Source organism: Cervus elaphus, chromosome 28, assembly GCF_910594005.1.
Source record: "Cervus elaphus chromosome 28, mCerEla1.1, whole genome shotgun sequence".
Taxonomy (NCBI): domain Eukaryota; kingdom Metazoa; phylum Chordata; class Mammalia; order Artiodactyla; family Cervidae; genus Cervus; species Cervus elaphus.
In genome coordinates, this window is record NC_057842.1 from 36,593,243 (window position 1) to 36,611,307 (window position 18,065).

The following is an 18,065-nucleotide window of genomic DNA, read 5'->3' on the forward strand; positions in this document are numbered from 1 at the left end:
GGACCTTAGCCTTCTTTGTCTTCCCTATGGTGTCATGCCCCAATGATGATGTGCAACACAGGCCTTCAAAAATATTTGTGGAAAACAAGGAAAGAATTCATGAAGAAGGTACAGAAGATAGGAGACAGACTGTCATGAAAGGAGATAAGTGAATTCCCATGATTTTTCTAAGAAGTTCTCCTTGACCTGGCGGCTACCCCACTCCTTAGCTCACTCCTCTTCCGGTGCCTTTGCTTAGCTGGGGGCTCTGCTTGCAAGGCTTTCTCTCCTCCCTCTTTTGGCATAAAATCCTCTGAGGCCCAATTCATTCTTCCCTCCTTGCTGAGTATTCTTCGCCCACGTAACCCTCACAGACATCTTTCTTCCTGCAAACCTGCTGCAAGGATTTGTCTGTTCAACACTTAATTGTTCTCATAAAGTTTCATACTCAGTTATCCTTCTCCAACCAGACTTTATAGCTCCCAAAGGCTGGAAACCATCTTTTTTTTTTTTTTTTTTTTTGCATGCTGCCCCGCTTCGGCTCCAACCAGACGTCCCCTCAAACATGAAGTACCTGGCAAGTGCTTGCTGAATGACTAAATCCTTTCAGTATTTCTATCGCTAAAGTAGAACGTTCTTTCATCTGACTCTCAGGTTCAAAAGTACACTGGAAAAAGTTATATATCAAAGCATTCATTCCTGGTAACACAGATTTATCTTTTCTAAAACTTGCAATCACTGAACCAAACTTCAGTGGCTTCACCAACAAGAAAAAAAGGTGTAAGCACATAAAGAAGGGTCTGTTACATAACCACCCTAACACTGCTAGCTCCATTCAACTTCTTTAAGCACAGGATTTATCATTTTATGGCAATTTAGTAGTATAAATACTGCCAACACATTTCTTCCCCCAAGAAAGAGATATTGAAAGTGGCCCAACTTACCCTGAAACTTGCCAGATTACATTTAACAAGTTGAGGTGAAACTGAATTTTTCAAGTTCCTGCAGCCGATACTCAAATACCATTTGTTAGTTTGAATTTTATTTAGAATAACTCTATGCAAGTCACAGTAAATCTAAAAACTGTTAATTCTGAAAAGCTTAGAACCCTAACAGAGCATGTGATTAACAGAATGAATCCAATCTGAACAATACTGATTTCCTTAAGAGAAAAAAAGTGGATCTTAAATTTTTACACTAGAGTTTAAGAAATGATAAACTGAACTACTGCATAAAAGTAACAGATCAATTCTTATTCAGCTCTCTGTTTCACCTGGGTTCTCATTAAAACCAACATGCTCTAACTTGTAAAAGACTTACATTCAAAATAGAGGAAAAAAGAAGAAATCAACCTCATAACTAAGGGAGATAGCAAAAGACACTTTAACTGGTTAACTCTGCAGGCTTTTCAGTGATTCCAAGAAATCAGTTTCCTCTGAGAAAGGTAACTGTGAAAAACATTTCAAAATTGCTTTAAAACTATGGGCTGTAAAACTAAGTGGAAACATTCCATTTCAGCTGCCTAAGACATTGACAGTGTTGGGCTCCTGTTCTTGGCATCCCCCAAACCCACTGACCCAATATTGGCTGAGTCTGTTTTCTAACACCTTTAGCAGCATCAGTATGAACCTGCTTTTAAGATGATTATATCTTAAATCCTGCCTAATTTTATTACTGTGAAAAAAACACAACCAGTGGCCTAAAACCATGAATTAATTCTACTAAAGTCTATTTTCCTGAACAAAAATGAAACAAAGCTCACGTTTTGTTTCTATACATGCCATTCTTTTTAACCAAAAATACTGCTGTTAAGAAGTCTGGAATACAAGCAAAGCTTCCAAGCTCTTTCTGACATGGGCAACCTCTATGTTTTGACCACATGGCTAATGAATGCCCCATACATTCATGTGACCACTGTTGCCAGTCTAGTTCTACTATAAAAATGGGGTAGAGAAATGTAAAAGATATTACTGAAAGTCCAAAATGGAACACCACAATCTGCTGCCAAGCCCTGTTTTTAAAAGATTTTCTAAAATAAAAAAGAAATATAGAGGAACGTGATCCGTTTGAGGAGAAAATAGACTAAGCATAGGGAAGAAGGGCTTTCAGACACTGTAATGTGTATCTGAATGAAACGCTGAAGCAAACTTATGCATGATCAATATTTAACCACCTAGCAAATATTAATACTTTGCTCTAATAAATAAAAATGCTAAGTGTAAACTATAGACAACTTATATTTCAAACACTAAAACTCACCATATCTTCTACATTCACATAATTAAGTCACTTTTAATTTTCAAGATTTTCAAATCCAGATGAGCAGCAGTCATAAAATTAGAACCCCAGAAGACAAATGCTAACATCCCTCCTGGACAACCTCACTTAAACCTTTCTAAACAGAGAAGAACTCAAAGGCCTCCTTCATAAATCCATTCTAAAGGTTAAAACATTCAGAAAAACTTCCCTGTATTTAGCATAAATCCCTCTTGATGCCTGCTGTAAGTCGATTTCCTCTTCTTTTTCTTCAGGGAAGATGGAAAACAGCTGTTCAACATTCCCTTTCAGGCCCCTTTTTCCTTCCTGCCAGGCCCATTCCCCGCCTTGGGAGAAGTGTAAACACTGCAGGTGATTCCTAAATCCAGCTGGCCCCTGCCCGATTATCCAAGGGGCTGGTGAGCCCGGCCCCATGCGAGCCTCCTAGGATGCTGTCATCCAACTGCCAAGGCCCCAAGAAGAGCTCTTTACCAGAATGCATGGAATTCCAGAAATCCTTTACTTAGAGTCTGTCCTCAGATATAGTCAAGACAACAAAAATAGCGCTGTGTCAAGAAGAAAAGCTGACAGTCACAACTGTAAAGAAGGTAAGCAGTGTTATCCTGCGCCTGGCGGTCTTTACCACTCTACCCGGTGTCAGAGTGTTGAGTGCACCCTGGCATGAAACATTTTTAAACTACTTGATGATTTTTATCATGCAATTCTTGAGTTCCTTTGTCACTGACGCAACTTTCTGGATGTTGGCTTACTTTAGAAATGCAATAACCCTTTCAATACTCCAAGGTACAGAACTACTGTAAATGAAGGTGTTAATCTGTAGCCTTTTATTTCTATTTCTTTTTTTTTTCATTTTTTAAAATATGTTTATTCGAAATAAATGAGCATTGTTCACAGCTCTTCTCTGCTCCTTTTTGCCTACAACCTCTGTTTCCTTTACATTCTGTGCTGTTTTTCTTTCATGATAGGTATTTTAGAGGGATGACAATTTTTCTCCTCCCCCAACCCGCCAAAGATCCCTACCTCCACCTCATACAAATGCAGATGACCAAATTCTAATGAAAAGTGACTTCAGCATGGATTTCCAATCCCTAAGTAGTAGAGATAGCACAGTCTGAAGAAGAGGATGTGACAGTAAAATGTATGCAAAGATAAAGAAGGGCACTTTTGGTTTCCGGAACAGAACAGACTTGTTCAAGAGGCTCATGGGCCTCAGCCAATTACCATGATCCATTTGATCTTTCAGCTAGGGAGGACTGTCGCTTCATCTAGGACATCACTTGCATCCCCTGGTTCACCAGCCGTGCTCCCAGTCTATTTTTTTTAAATTAGTAATTCTAGATTCACAACACAATCTCCAAATGACTACCTTTTACACTAATGCTGTTAACTCCCACTTCAAGAATTGCTAACAAATATCCCCATTTTTCTCGCAACAGTCATTAGACTCCAACAGTAAAGCCAGTACATTGCCTGTGTACTTCATCAATAAAAAATATTATAGACCCACAGCTTGGTGAGCCCATTTCCTTTACAAATTCTTTTTAAGAGTTATTAAATGCTGACTCAGCTCTGTTGTGGTATAACATCTGCAAGCATTAAATCCCTTTTGCTTAGTAGCTAAGTTTGTTACACATGAGAAAAATGCAAAAACCTTAATTTAACCAACAAATTTACAACCCTATGGCATCTGTATATGCAATGAATATTTCAAATGGAAAGATTTAAATGACAGTTTTTTAAATGACTGTGGACCTACTCAATTTCTACTGAATGATCATGTACACTAAACACATAGGGAATTTTACTATGATTATCCTAATATTTTCCATTAATTCAGTAGAGAGGCCCTGTTAATTCCATAAATAATACCAAAAATATTTTTCCAATGTGGACACATACATACACTCAGCTGCAAATTCTGTCTAGAGCAAAGCAGATGGACTCAGTCTACAATGGATACACGACATACGCATAACTGAGAGTTAACTACACACATGTGTTTTGTTATATTTTTAAAAACAGGACTACACTTACCTAATGGTTATAACTATTCTCAAATATAAAATGCCCAAACAAATCATGCTATTAACAGGATGTTTATAGCTTCTACATATTACTAAAGAGGCAAATTCTGTTCTTTCATAAATTGTTTACTAACATTTGATGACAACACTTACCAAGATCATGTTTATGGACTACCCCAAGGGAGTTGGAACAAATAGAAGGAAATCCAGTGGTAATCTTAAAGCACATTAAAATTCATAGTGTTATCTGTAATTAAGGACAGAACTCCATTCAAGAAATGAACAGATGGAACTTGCCTGGTGGTCCAGTGGTTAAAACACCATGCTTCCAAAGCCAAGGGGTGCAGGTTCCATCCCTGATCTGGGAACTAAGATCCCACATGCTGTGTAGCATGACGGGGTGGGGTTGGGGTGGGAAAGCAATCATTCTCTAATAAAAATTAATTTAAAAAAAGCAATTGTACTCCAATACAAATTAATTTTAAAAAATTAAAAAAGATAAACAGATGGTCTCAACCATCATTTCTTCTTTTTCCAAAGTAAAATCATTCCCTTTTCTTTTCTGTGTTATTTAACAGACTCTCTAAACACTCTGCCTCCTGCAGGTTTATACTCTTCTGGGCATATGACAGAGGATCTGAAATCCATACCATTGACAGGCTGAAGCTTGCTGAGACATGCAGATGGAAGCAACACAACTGATAAAACACCCCAAAACCTGAAGCCAGCAAATGAGAGCTGAGCAATGGGCATAGCGCTCTGTGGGAATCAGAAGGGGCCCCAGGATGGAACCCTGATGAGGATGATAAGATATAAGCAGAGTGAGAGGAGGGTGCTGTGGGAAGAGGGCCCCAAAACAGCCAGTTTACAGAAGCCTGGAAAACACATAAGCAAGCATTCCAGGGAGCTGACAAATTATGGACAGTAATGTGTAGTAAATGGGATAAAAATTAGATCTGTAAGAAAATGAAATGGAAGAGTCTTTAATAACATGGACATGGAATCATAAAGGTGAAAAGTAGAATTAAATATGCCATTTAGGTTAATCTCATATTTAAAATAGGCCACTAATTACTTGTAAATGACAGGCAAGTCTCTTCTTTTCATGGTATTTCCATTTCTACAGCCCTAAAATAAGAATAAGACACCTGCTCTAAATATCACTAAATATCTAAATATCTAAATCATCTAAATATCACTCTTCATTTCCACTAGGCTAAAAAATGAAAATATTAGAATTCTTTGAAAAAATATTGAATTACTTTCTCATGCTCATGCTCAGTCATGTCTGACTCTTTGCCACCCAATGGACTGTAGCCCACCAGGCTCCTCTGTCCACAGGATTCTCCAGGAAAGAATACTGGAGTGGGTGGCCATTTCCTCCTCCAAGGGATCTTCCCGACTGAGGGATCAAACCCACCCTTCCTATGTCTCTTGCATTGCAGGAAGGTTTTTTATTGCTGAGCCATGGGGAAGCCCTAGGCAGTTTTAAATAGAAGCATTCACATAGCTATATGATCTACCAGGGACTCTTGCCTTCCTTCCATTGTCTAATGCACAGGAATTCATAAGCAAGAATTTACTAACCCTAATGGCTTCTTTTTATCCTGTCCACAACACTATCTACCTTTTTTTCTAGTATGATTCTTTCCTGTAATCCCTCCCCACCACCTCCTAATCAAACCACTCTTCTACGTGCAAGTAGGAGCTGTGAAACACTAAAGTTAGATGGGTAAGAACCTGGGACTACATTTATTTACTAAAATATATAGAAAAATTTTCTTTAAAGAAAAATTACTTCAATTAAAAATATTATCCACTTATTGCAAGGTTTCACTTTTAAAATATATAATTTCCTATTAGAGTTGGGCATTAGAATCAATAAGACTTTTTGAAATTCATCCATTTCTAATAATTACTGCCATCATCAAATAGGAGCGTGGATCGGTGCCACTGAAATCTAGGACTTTAAGCTCTACTTTCATTCTGCCCTTAATTCATCAGGTGAATTTCACTGGGAAGTAATTTCTTTTTGGTACTCTGAACTTATACACTTGCCCAATTCCCATGTCAGGCACTGACTCTTGGTTTAGATTACACTGTGTCATCCAAATATCCACTGGTAATTTGGTGCCCCCAACAAGTTTTTTTTCTACAAATCAACAAGCATACATGCTTAAGTCACTTCAGTCACATCTGACTCTGCAACCCCATGGACTGTAGCCCACCAGGCTCCTCTGTCCATGGGATTCTCCAGGCAAGAATACTGGAGTGGACTGCCATGCCCTTTTCCAGGGAATCTTCCCTACCTAGGGACTGAACGCATGTCTCTCATGTCTCCTGCATTGGCAGGCAGGTTCGTTACCACTAGGGCCACCTGGAAAGCCTACAAATTACCATGGGTGAAGATAATATAATTCCAAGATGAGAAAATCCTAAGGCATTTTATAATACAGTAAAAAGAACTATTCTGTCCTCTACTTGGAGCCATTCTTTCAGAATTGCTGGACATGGAATGTCTGCCTTACCCACTCCTTCATAATAGTAAAGATCCAGCCCCTCTCAGTAAACAGAATAAAAGTATCCACTACAATGATGACCTTCCCTCTACAAGAGGGTCTTGATCTCCTCAAAGGCCTGCCACAAACATATTCTAGCATAAGAAAAGTATTTTTTTTTAATTTATGGGGGAAGAAGGTGAAAAAAGGATAAGAACATGTACTATATTTAGGACTCAAACATGCTAATGATATATGCGCTTCTCACATGGCACTAATGGTAAAGAATCCCCACCAATGCAGAAGACATGAGAGATGCGGGTCAATCCCTGGGTGGGGAAGATCCCTGGAAGAGGGCATGGCCATCTACTCCAGTATTCTTGCCTAGAGAATTCCATGGACAGAGAAGCCTGGAGGGATAACAGTCAATGTGGTTGCAAAGAGTCGGGTATGACTAAAGCGATTTAGCATGCATGCAAGTAATATTTAATACACACTGCAACTACAAAATGCTCATCTTTTACTAGTTTCTTTACCCCTTTGGGAAACAAACATTACTGATACAGTAAAACCCCAGTCTAAACGCTGTATCTTTCTTTATTCCTTTCCAATCATTTGTTGAAATCATAATATTGAGTGGAAATCATGTAATTTCTTTCATGGGACAGAGTGTCATCGAAGGCAAGTAGAAATAAATACCAAAATATTCAACTACAAATATTAAGAAATGTATAAACAAACATCTTATTACTTAATTGCAGAATATATTTTCATTTATGATCTTAAAATACTTTTTCAGAGATTAAAAGAAACCTTTATAATGAGGTCTTGGGAAGGGCAGTACAACCTCAGTGAAGTTCAGAACCTTTCCTCCTGGATGACCACCAAGTCCCCTCAAGGCAGCACTGTGGGATATTGGACTGGTCAACAAATCTCACCGAAAACATGTTATTAGCTAATTTGTGGACTAACTTTATAAATACTAAAGTAGACAGACACACAAATGTTAGGTATTATGATGGTCCTGACTTCCAGGTGGCAAACCTAGCTAACCTCTTACCCAGTCTTTCGGTAACCAGGCCCCAAACCTCAGAGAGAGGAACTTTAAAAACCTTCTACCCAGAAGGCCTAGGAAGGTGCTAATAATTCCTTCAGTGACAAGGGGTCTATACTGTTTTCTGTTGCAAATTTCCCTTTTGTCCACATTTTCTCTTCTCTATTTTTACAGAACACATCTTACCTGCACATTTTATAAAGGACACGTATCTGTATGGTAACCTTGTAGTACATGATACACAAATACTCAGGTAACCCTATATTTTCTCAAAAAAAAAAAAAACAAAAAAAACAAAACACCCTATATTTTATTTCTTCCATGAATATTGCAAACAATTTGGGGATCTCATTTTAGAAGTACTGGCAGAATATTCTATAAAATATTGCATATTCTATTTCATTTCATACAAGTTATCATTTATTGCGAAAAAAAAAAACTGAAGAAAAGGAAATTCCTGAAAAGTTAAGGTCTATTATGTGAAAAATAAAATACTGGGGAAAAAAATTGTTTTGAAAGTATTTCTCAGTGAGAACGTCCGTCCTCAAATTTAATGTCAACTAAACCAGGACTCTCTAAAGCATGACTAATGAAAAAATGTTTAAAAGAACCTTATAACACAGAGATCCCTAGAAACTAAAAGTGGCACTTCCTGATCTAAAGAATTCCAAGTAAATGAGGTTCACCTCCTACTTCTAAGCAGTGGATTCGGTTTCAGCCTTCAATGCCCACCAGCCTAAGCGGAGGTTGATGCCTCAATCGAGCGATGAAAATGAGAAAAGTCTGAGGTCACAAACTTAGAGTCCATCCGCGACAGATCCAGAGCCCATGTGGCATTGCTCACGGAGCTTCCCAGCCTGTGAGTCAAGCACGCCGCACCCCACCCCCCCACCAGGGGCTGCCCGGGAGGGAGGCTGACCGACAATTTCTCCAAGTGTCGGTGGAGCCTGGCGCCTTTGGAATCCGGCGTCTAGGGAGGCTCGGGAAGTGCCTGCCTGGCTTCCACAGTCGCAGAGGCGGGCTGCCAGCGCCAGGATCTGCACACCCGACCACCACCACCCCAATTATCAGGGAGACGGAGGGAAAGGAGGGCGCGAAACTGTGCCAACCTACCCGGCAGAGGGAAGCCGGAGCCCCCGGCCGTCCGGGAAATCGCGGCTGGGCCGGCCGGACCCGAAGCACCGAAAGTGATCTCCGAGTTCTTACCGTGCGCCCAGCTCTGCGCTGGGCGGCCAAGGGTTGGAAGGGGGCTCAAAGCTGCCCGGCCGCCAGGAAAACTCACGGCTCGGGCTTCACGCCTCGCGCGCCCCCCAGCCGAGCTGGGCTCGCGCGCGCAGGTCGCGGCGCTCGGCGCTTGGCGCCCGGCGGGGGACGTGGCTCTCCGCTTGCCTCTCGCCGGCTCCCGGCCAGTCCGGCCGACTACCCGCCCGAGACTCCGGAAGAAAGTTGAGCGGCGCGGGGTCCGGAGCGACGTCCACGCGCGCCGCTGCCCACCACTCGCGCGCCCCTCCGCTTACCGCTCCCCGCCGCGGTTTCGTCCTCTCGGGCGTCGCCTCTCCAGCTTGGGCCCAGGCTCCGGAACCCCTTGCCGGCCCCCTTCTCTCCAAGGCGCCCGGGCCCCCGGCGCCCTCGGAGCCGAACCCTCAGCGCGCCAGCCGCGCCATGGGTGCGGGTGGGCGCCGCGCCACAGGGATGCGCCGCTGCAGCCTCGGGCGGCGCTACTGCGAGCCGAGCCGGGCCGGCGCGGGCGGGTGGGTGTGGGCGAAAGGGGAGGAGGGCGGGACGCGGCGGGCGCTGAGGCTCGCTGGAGGGAGGAGGAAACCGCAACGTCACCAGAGCCCCGGGCGGCGAGGATGGGGAGGGGGAAACGGGGACCCTTCCCGCTGCGGGACCCCGACCTTCGGCCCGCCCCGCTTTCTCGCCCTCCTCCTCTCCGAGGACTCCCGGCTGTCGGCCTTCCGCTCCACTCGGGCCCGAATCCACGTACCCCCTACCCTGCCAGGCCTCTTTGGCTTCAACTTGCTCTAGTTTCTAATGACCGCACACGCTTCGGGTTCGACTCTAGAATCGGCCCCAGTCGCAGGGTACTTTTGGAGGCCCGAGGGGAGGAGCTGATGGATGCTTCAAAACAGCTCCGGGAGAGGAAAACGTGGAGAAAACTTTACTACCGGAGACTGTTCCCCGCTCCCGGCGCCTTTCCCAAAATTGTTACTCCCCCGTTTCTCCCGGATTCGGTTTTTACTCTCTTCAGAGAGAAGGGAGGAAAGCGTCTATTTAGAAGTAGTTCTCGCTTTAACTGTTCGAACAAAATACAGTAAATCAAAAGCAGGGGACTCTACAAACGAAACAGATTGTAATCAAAGGTCAAGGGTCAGGAACAGAACATTGGAAATATACAGCTCACAGGAAGAAATTTAATTTACCCTATCTCCTAACCTGGGTGGACGAGAAAGAGAGACTGTCATCCGAGTTTTTCAGGTAGACGATCTGCAACATTAGTAGTCACAGCCTTTAGAGAAGTTTCCTGCATTTTCTTGAAGCAGCTGTTGCACACAGCCTGGTTCAACCTGACCTCAGAAAGGTGTCAGATAAGACCAGAGCGATCATCCCAGGGCTAATAACTTCGCCTCCCTCAATATTAGCATGTAATTAAACTACTGAAGCTACAAGGTACAGAAGTGACAGATGTTCATCCATTCGTTAGCACTAGAGAGGTTTTACCTGAGAGGGGCGCTTTTCTCCCTTCGCCCTCCGCTATTTATGACTTCTAAAGGACCACCTCCATCCATTTTCCCGGTCCTCAGAGGCTCTCAAGACCTACAGTTTTCCTCAGGCCACATTAGGAAAAAAAAAAAAAAAATGTAGATGTCGACTTTTCTGCTGTTTTTTCCAAAAATTGCATTTGAAGAGAGATTCCTTACAAAATGGTCAAGAGGAAGTGGTTTTGTTAAATATATTAAATGTTCACTCAAGTACACCACTGATTTGCATAAACTTCCAGATGTTTTAGGGAGGGATGGCGGAAGAGATAAGCGGCTCTATAACTTAAAACTAGTTTAATCTGGTTTAAATCCTCATTTGAGCGGCTTCCCTTCTGGTCCAGTGGTTAAGAATATGCCTGCCAATTCAGGGGACACAGGTTCGATCCCTGGTCCAGGAAGATCCTTGATGCCACAGGGCAACTAAACTCCACAACTACCGAGTGCAACTGACTACTGAGCCGGTGCTCTAAAGCCCATGCTGCGCAACAAGAGAAACCACCCCAGTGAGAAGCCTGCACAATGCAAAGAAGAGTAGCCTCCTGTTCACACCGACTAGAGAAAACCCAGGTGCAGCAGCAAAGACTCAGCGAAGCCAGGAATAAATAATAATGATAATCCTCATTTGCAGTTTACTACAAGGGTCCTTGGAAAGCTAACCCCGGAGCCTTGGTTTTCTTAACTGTAACATAGAGGTATAATACCGCCATTGAAGAATATCAAATATTTGAGAGTTGCTACATGCCAAATGCTGTGCTAAGCGAATTACATGTATTGATTCAGCTATTAGAGAAGATTAATTGTGAAAGGGTCTAGCTGTAGTATGTAACCCATAAGTGTTGTTTGTACTTACCTTCCCAAATTTGGAAGAGACCTTAAAAAAAGCATCTGGTTTGACTTATTTAACCTCCCCATAAGTAGTCATCTAACTCAGTGATTCTCCAACCCAAAACATTAAATCAGTGGGGGAGATGTGATAAAATAGTTTTTAATGGGGACCCCACACCAGACCAATAAATCAGAATCTCTAAGGCTAACATGTAAGCATCAGCATTTTAAAATCTCTTCCCTGGTGATCAGAATATGCAACCAGGACTAAGAAATCTTCAAAGGAGACAGTACCAACTGTCATTTATTACCCTTTGCCCCCACTTTTGCTGTAAATTGACCTGGAAATCTGCTTCTGAGTAACATCCACCTCTTGCAAAGGGTCCCGCATATAGTAGGACTCAAAAGATCTGCAATCCTGCCCTCTGGAGTCTTCCAGGATGCCTGTAGCCTTAATTTCATGGGAGAGTGCTTCAATTTGCCTGGATATCTACCAACTCCATCAGCTTTTCCTCCTCTTTTCTGAAAGCCCTTGGAAGGTGGTTTACTTTGCCATTGCTCGTTTCAAAATCTGACCCCCAAAAATGAAATTCAAGGTTTCATTCAAATAATGGAAATGTTTAATGGCTTTGTTCTAATTACTATTCTTTCCCAAGTAAATCCTAGGAACTATTATGGAAGCAATGTCACCCTATTGACTCCTATGTTGTAACCTACTAAAACTCTGAAGCAGAATAGACTTTTTCATGTCTTCTCCAAAGCACTTCTTCCCAGCCTATTCCCATTATAGTTTGTTCAGCATTTTGTACAATAAAATTTAATAGAATCACCTGTTAAGTTAGGCCCCTTTAGCTTGACATGTTAGGTATCATTGAGGTAATTGAGTAATTCTACATTCATGTGTTCTGTAAATTTAGTCTGTATGCCATGTCAACATTCAAGAATGTAAAGCAATGTGGGTATCACTGAGAAGATTAGAAAGTAAATATTTACTGAGACTTTTTAATTTGGGCGATCAGGTGCTCAGGTAGTACTTAATTCTCCTCTTTTTACGAAACTCTGGCTTTTTCTAGAAAAGTATAATTAGTGAAGAATTATGTTAAGAAAGTTCTGAGGACAGGTTCATGGCCCAGGAAGTTGATTGCCCAATGTCCGTGTATTGTTATGGTCTGTTATTTCAAGAAATAGCCTTACTTCTCTCTTCATGCACCCACCCCCTCACAGCCCTGCTGCAAGTAGTTGAGTTTATGCCAGGTTTCCACTAACGTGGAAGACAAACCTTATGGGACTTCATGCTCATGTATTTGGGAGGCCATGAGGAATACTCAGGAAGTGTTCTGTAGTAGTAATTCACCTTAAGGCTGAATATTAACATCACCTAATATTCGTTTTAGGGGAGGACCTAAAACACACAAATGCTCAGACTTCCTCTCAGAATTCTCATTTAATTCTTTCTAGGATGAAGTCCAGGCATCCCATATTCTTTTTAAGATGCAGATGGTTCCAGTATGCAGCAAAAGTTAGAACCAAGACTCCGAAACAATGGTTCCCCAACTTGGCTGTACTTTAGAACTACCCGGTGGGGGGCACTTTTAGAACTCGTGATGCCCAGACTGCAACTGTACCAACCAAAGCATATTAACAGGGTGTTTAAAGCCCTATGACTCCAGTGTAGAGAAAGCTTGAGAACCACTGTTCTACAGGGGTAATGGGCACTTGAATCAAATGAAGCACTAGATTTAAAAAATAGGTTTGTTTATTTGCCATGCTTCTCCTGGTTTAATAATTGTATAAAATATTGTGAAGATCAGTTTCACTTATATCAGTTCACTGATATGTTTATTTCTAAATACATTTGTTGGATATGCAGTTTGGGGACATGATGCTTGATTTCAATATTGGTTGAACTAGTGAAGCTGCTTTCAGATTGTAATGTTCATTTCACATTTCTGCTGCCCAAGTACTATAAATACTGAATTCCAAAAGTCAGGCTATTTAGGCTTTTTCTTCTACTGGTGAGATTAACTGTATGAAGCAATGAAATTCTTATCTGCTTTTCATGTATAGCATCTTTTAGATGAGGAATAATTGACAGTTTACTGATATTAAATCTAAGTATGTGATCCAATGGTATTTTTCAACATCTTTTTCTAACCTGACTCCAAAGAATACAGATTGTTTCTTCTGTGTTAGTTTTTATTTTAAAATGGTGCAAATTTTGAGTGGCCATTTTTACTCTTTGTGGACAAATGGAAACAAAATTTAAAAACCCAAATAAAATTTGACAGAAAAGCAGCATTCCTTAGAGGTGCTTATGATCTATATACAATGAAGGTAAAAAGAAACTTGGAATAATACCCATCCTTTCATCTTACAAAGAAACTGAGGTTACCATAAGTGGTCATTGTTACAGTTCCTGCTGCTAATTACTGATAGGGATGGGAAGAGACTTCAGTCCTCCTGGTTTCTAGCCAAGCTTCATTTCTCCCACTTCTTCATTCTGCATCATTGACCAAAAAGCACAATTAACTTCTTTCTTTTGAGGTCCTCATATTTCACATGAACTATGGCAATTTATTTTAAAATGTCAAGATTCATTTTTTCCATTAACAAAATGTCAATGTATAAGGAGAAATAAGCTTTATTTTAGGGAAAAATCAAATGCCTACTCAAAATAGCACATTTATCATTGTTAAATTTGATGCTATAGGTTACTCATGATATAATTTGCCACTGAGATTTAGGCAAAGTAAGCTCAGTACCACATACTTGCAATTGCTACCAAACCAAACTTTTGTCCTTGGGGTGAAATCTTCGGTAAACTTTTACTCATCTTGGTAATTTATTCACATTATACCTGGGATTTTTAAGGCATTCAGAAGTCTTAAATTTTCATCTTTCTATTGCACAAGTCAATTTTCTAAGTTTCTTGCTATTATACAAGAAGAATAGTACCAGTGTTTCTGTTCACGGTGAGCAAATTAATATTATGGTGTGAAGGTCAGCCACATGTATATTCATATACCTGTATGTGTGTTTGCTAAGTCACTTTACTCATGTCTGATTCTTTTGCAACCCCATGGGCTGTAGCCCACCAGGGTCATCTGTCCATGGTATCCTCTAGGCAAGAATACTGGAGTGGGATGTCACTTCCTCCTCCAGGGTATATTCCTGACCCAGGGATCGAACCTTCAACTCCTATGGCTCCTGCATTACTAGCAGATTCTCTACTGCTTGATCCACTAGGGAAGCCCATATACACGTGTGTGTGTGTGTGTGTGTGTGTGTGTGTGTGTGTGTATGATCTCACCTTCTATTCAGTCTTTAAGCATGTTGCAACAAACAGCAACGGTTATTAAGCAGACTCAGAGTACAGACTACAACATTCTTGGATTGTACTATCATGGAAAAGGATAGTGGGTCTGCCTGAATTAAACAAATGTTAATGTTGTTTGGGGGGAAATGAATGGGTTAATACTAGAAACTGAGAGTACTTGGTTCTAGGACTAAGTCTTTCAGATGCCAGCAGTGTGACCCCAGAATAAATTTCTTTTTCTTTTTCCCTATAAATTTGGAAAAATTCAGCAATTGCATTTAAAACTTGGGCAAATCACTTAACCTCTTTGAGTTTCAGTGTCCTTAGCTATAAGTTGAAGAAACTGGGCTTGATCTGCGGTTTTCAATTCCATCTATACACTAGAATCACCCAGGAAACGTTAAAAAATAATGACACCCTGCAGTACCCTCAGGCAAACTGAAACAAGTCCTGGGGAATGCAGCCTAGGCTAGCAGTACTCAAAATGTGGCTCATTAACTGCTGGCATCAGCATCATGTGGTATATTAGTCAGCTTGGGCTGCCACGACAAAATGCCAGAGACTGGGTGGCTTAAATGACAGAGATTTATTTCTCACGGTTCTGAAGGCTGGCGAGTCCAAGATCAAGGTGCCAGCTGATTCAGTTTCTCTTCCTGTCTTCTTGCTATATCCTTACACTGCCTTCCCTTGGCGCAGGCACATGTGGAGGGAGAAACAGACCTTTCTCTCTCTTCCTTTTCTTTTAAGACCACAAGTCCTATTGGATTTTCACCCCACCCTTACAACTGCATGGAACTTTGCTTCCTAAAAGTCCTATCTCCAAATATAGTCATGTGGGGTCAGGGCTTCAATATATAAGTTGGGGTGGTGGGGGGATACAATTCAGTACATGGAACTTGGGACTTTAAAAAATTGTTTTAAATTATTTTATTGAGGTATAGTTGATTTACAATGTTGTGTTAGTGTTGGTGTATAGCAAAGTGAATCTCTTATGTATATCACTCTTTTTTAGCATATTTTCCTATATAGGCCATTATAGAGCATTGAGTAGAGTTCCCTGTGCTATACAGTAGGTCTTTATTAGTTATCTATTTTATATGTAGCAGTGTGTATATGTCAATCCCAATCTTCCAATTTATCTCTCCTTCCCACTTATCCCCTCTCCTCTGGGAACCATGGGATTTTTTTAAATGTCAGCTCCAAGCCCAGATTCTGGGAGTAAGGACCAGAAGTCCATGTTTTAACAAACTCTACAGGTGGTTCTTAGGCACAGTGTGTTTGAGAATTACTGGCTTCTACCACTTATTCTTACACTAGGCTGCACATTGAATCATTTGGGGAATGTTTAAACCTTTGATGCCTGGGGCCCTATCCCAGAAATTTTGATTTGTTACAGGATGCCTACAGAGTTTTAAAGCTCTGCAGGTGACTCCAGTCTGAGAACTTCCAGTGTAGAAGATCTCTAAGGATCTTTTTGGTTCTAAAATAGTGTGGATTTTAATACAATGACATACATATAATATATGTAAAATAATATTAACAATCTAGATAATATACATCAAAAGGAGGGTGATCAGATAGCTCTTTCTATTTTGTAGTTTCAGATGCAAACACATTTGTTAGTCCCTTTTCATGACTTCATTATATGATGCATGAAACTGAAATTATTTTGAGAATTTCTATTTTGATAGTACTATTTTGCTGGATATATGGTCCTCATAGGGGACCATATATCTTCATAGGGGATTCCCTGGTGGCTCATATAGTAAAGAATCCACCTGCAATGTGGGAGACCCAGATTCAATCCCTGGGTTGAGAAGATCCCCTGGACAAGGAAATGGCAACCCACTCCAGTATTCTTGCCTGGAAAACCCCATGGATGAAGGAGCCTGGCAGGCTACAGTCCATGGGGTCACAAAAAGTCAGACACAACTGAGCGACTTCACTTTCACTTTATTCTTCATAAAAATAAAAGATCTATTTGATGGTCAAATGTCTTTCCACAGTACAAAACTAAAGGAGGGTTTGGGTAGTAGCCAGATGATTATGACACATTCTAAAAGAATCTTACAAATTTGGAGACCAGGGGTAATTCTAAAAAACAAACATAATATGATTATTTTATAAATCTCAGAAAAGTTTATTCAACTGTATAAATAAAGGAAATAAAGGTATTTCTTAGTATTAAAACTTATATTCATTTATATAATTTTAAAATCTCTTTTGATACCAGGATATAAATTGCTCTAGGCTAAAAACTGTGGATGCCATTTCCCCCCAAAATTTATAACAGTAGTTGTAGAAAGCTGACATTTTAAAATATCTCAGATCACCAGAGCTCTGACCAGTGAATTTAATTGTAATTCTGTCAGCACAAAAGTTAGCACATAAAAGTAGAAAAACACTACTGATATTTTGTCATTTTTGTTCAGGCACATGAACTATTTAAAAACTTTAAATTCATCAGAGAGGAACAAGTAACTAATGAATCAAAACTAACAATCTTCCTAATAATATTGAGTCTAACAGCAGAGGTATTAAGAACAGTATCTGAGCACTTGACTTAATTATAATTCTGTTCTAATGAGACCAAGGGGGCAACATTTTCAAACATATGGATACGTTCAATATCCACACTAATGCTCACAAAGCAACTTGAGAATTAACACTGAATTGGTACATCCACTCAGAAATTCATGCTCTAATCAAAGTGGGATAATGGTGTCACCTTTGTTTACAACTCCGTCAAAAACTAGCTTTCAAATATTTTCTGCATCTTTCAACATGTAAAAACATTAAAGGGAAATTACAAATAAAATATTAGAAAACATGTCAAGATGTAATTTTCTTTTCATATGCAGATACATGGCAATATTCCTTCTCTGTAAGCAAGTTTATAAGCAAAAGATAATTTGGTGGAAAATTGTTTGAAAGCAATGCTGCCATATTGCTTTTGCTTTATTGGATACCAGTAAGAATGACCAGGACCTAGTTACCAGAGAGAATGTTAACCTAAGAGATCTTGCCTCACAAGTCAACGGATACAATTTTATGAAACAAAGTAAACTATACCAACACTTAAAACCACAAATGAGCTGAGATTAACAAATGTTTGCAGTGAAAAGGAAGCATTAGACAATTCTGATTTGTAAGAATATTGCAAAACACCCAGCTGTTTCCACTTAAACACATCACCTGTTGTATATACTGTATTGAAATTAAAAATCTCTATTACAGAGTTTCTACTTATGAGTGTGAAAGAATAGTAGTAACTTTTGTATGTTCTTAATCTTCAGATGTCATTATCTGAAAACCAAAAAGCTTCCTAAT

General features: G+C 40.4%; 1 protein-coding gene across 3 annotated transcripts in view; it reads right to left on the bottom strand.

Moving 5' to 3' along the window:
• Nucleotides 1–9,803, bottom strand: part of DSE (dermatan sulfate epimerase) — a 75,965-nt gene extending 66,162 nt beyond the window's left edge. Inside the window, exon 1 of one of the 3 annotated variants that reach the window (XM_043889894.1) lies at nt 9,350–9,803. The gene's annotated coding sequence lies outside the window, so the exon portion shown is untranslated. Of the gene's footprint in view, nt 1–8,945; nt 9,062–9,349 lie in introns of those variants that run through there. The other 2 variants (XM_043889895.1, XM_043889893.1) reach the window with 2 other exon arrangements.
• Between the last annotated feature and the right edge of the window lie 8,262 nt (nt 9,804–18,065).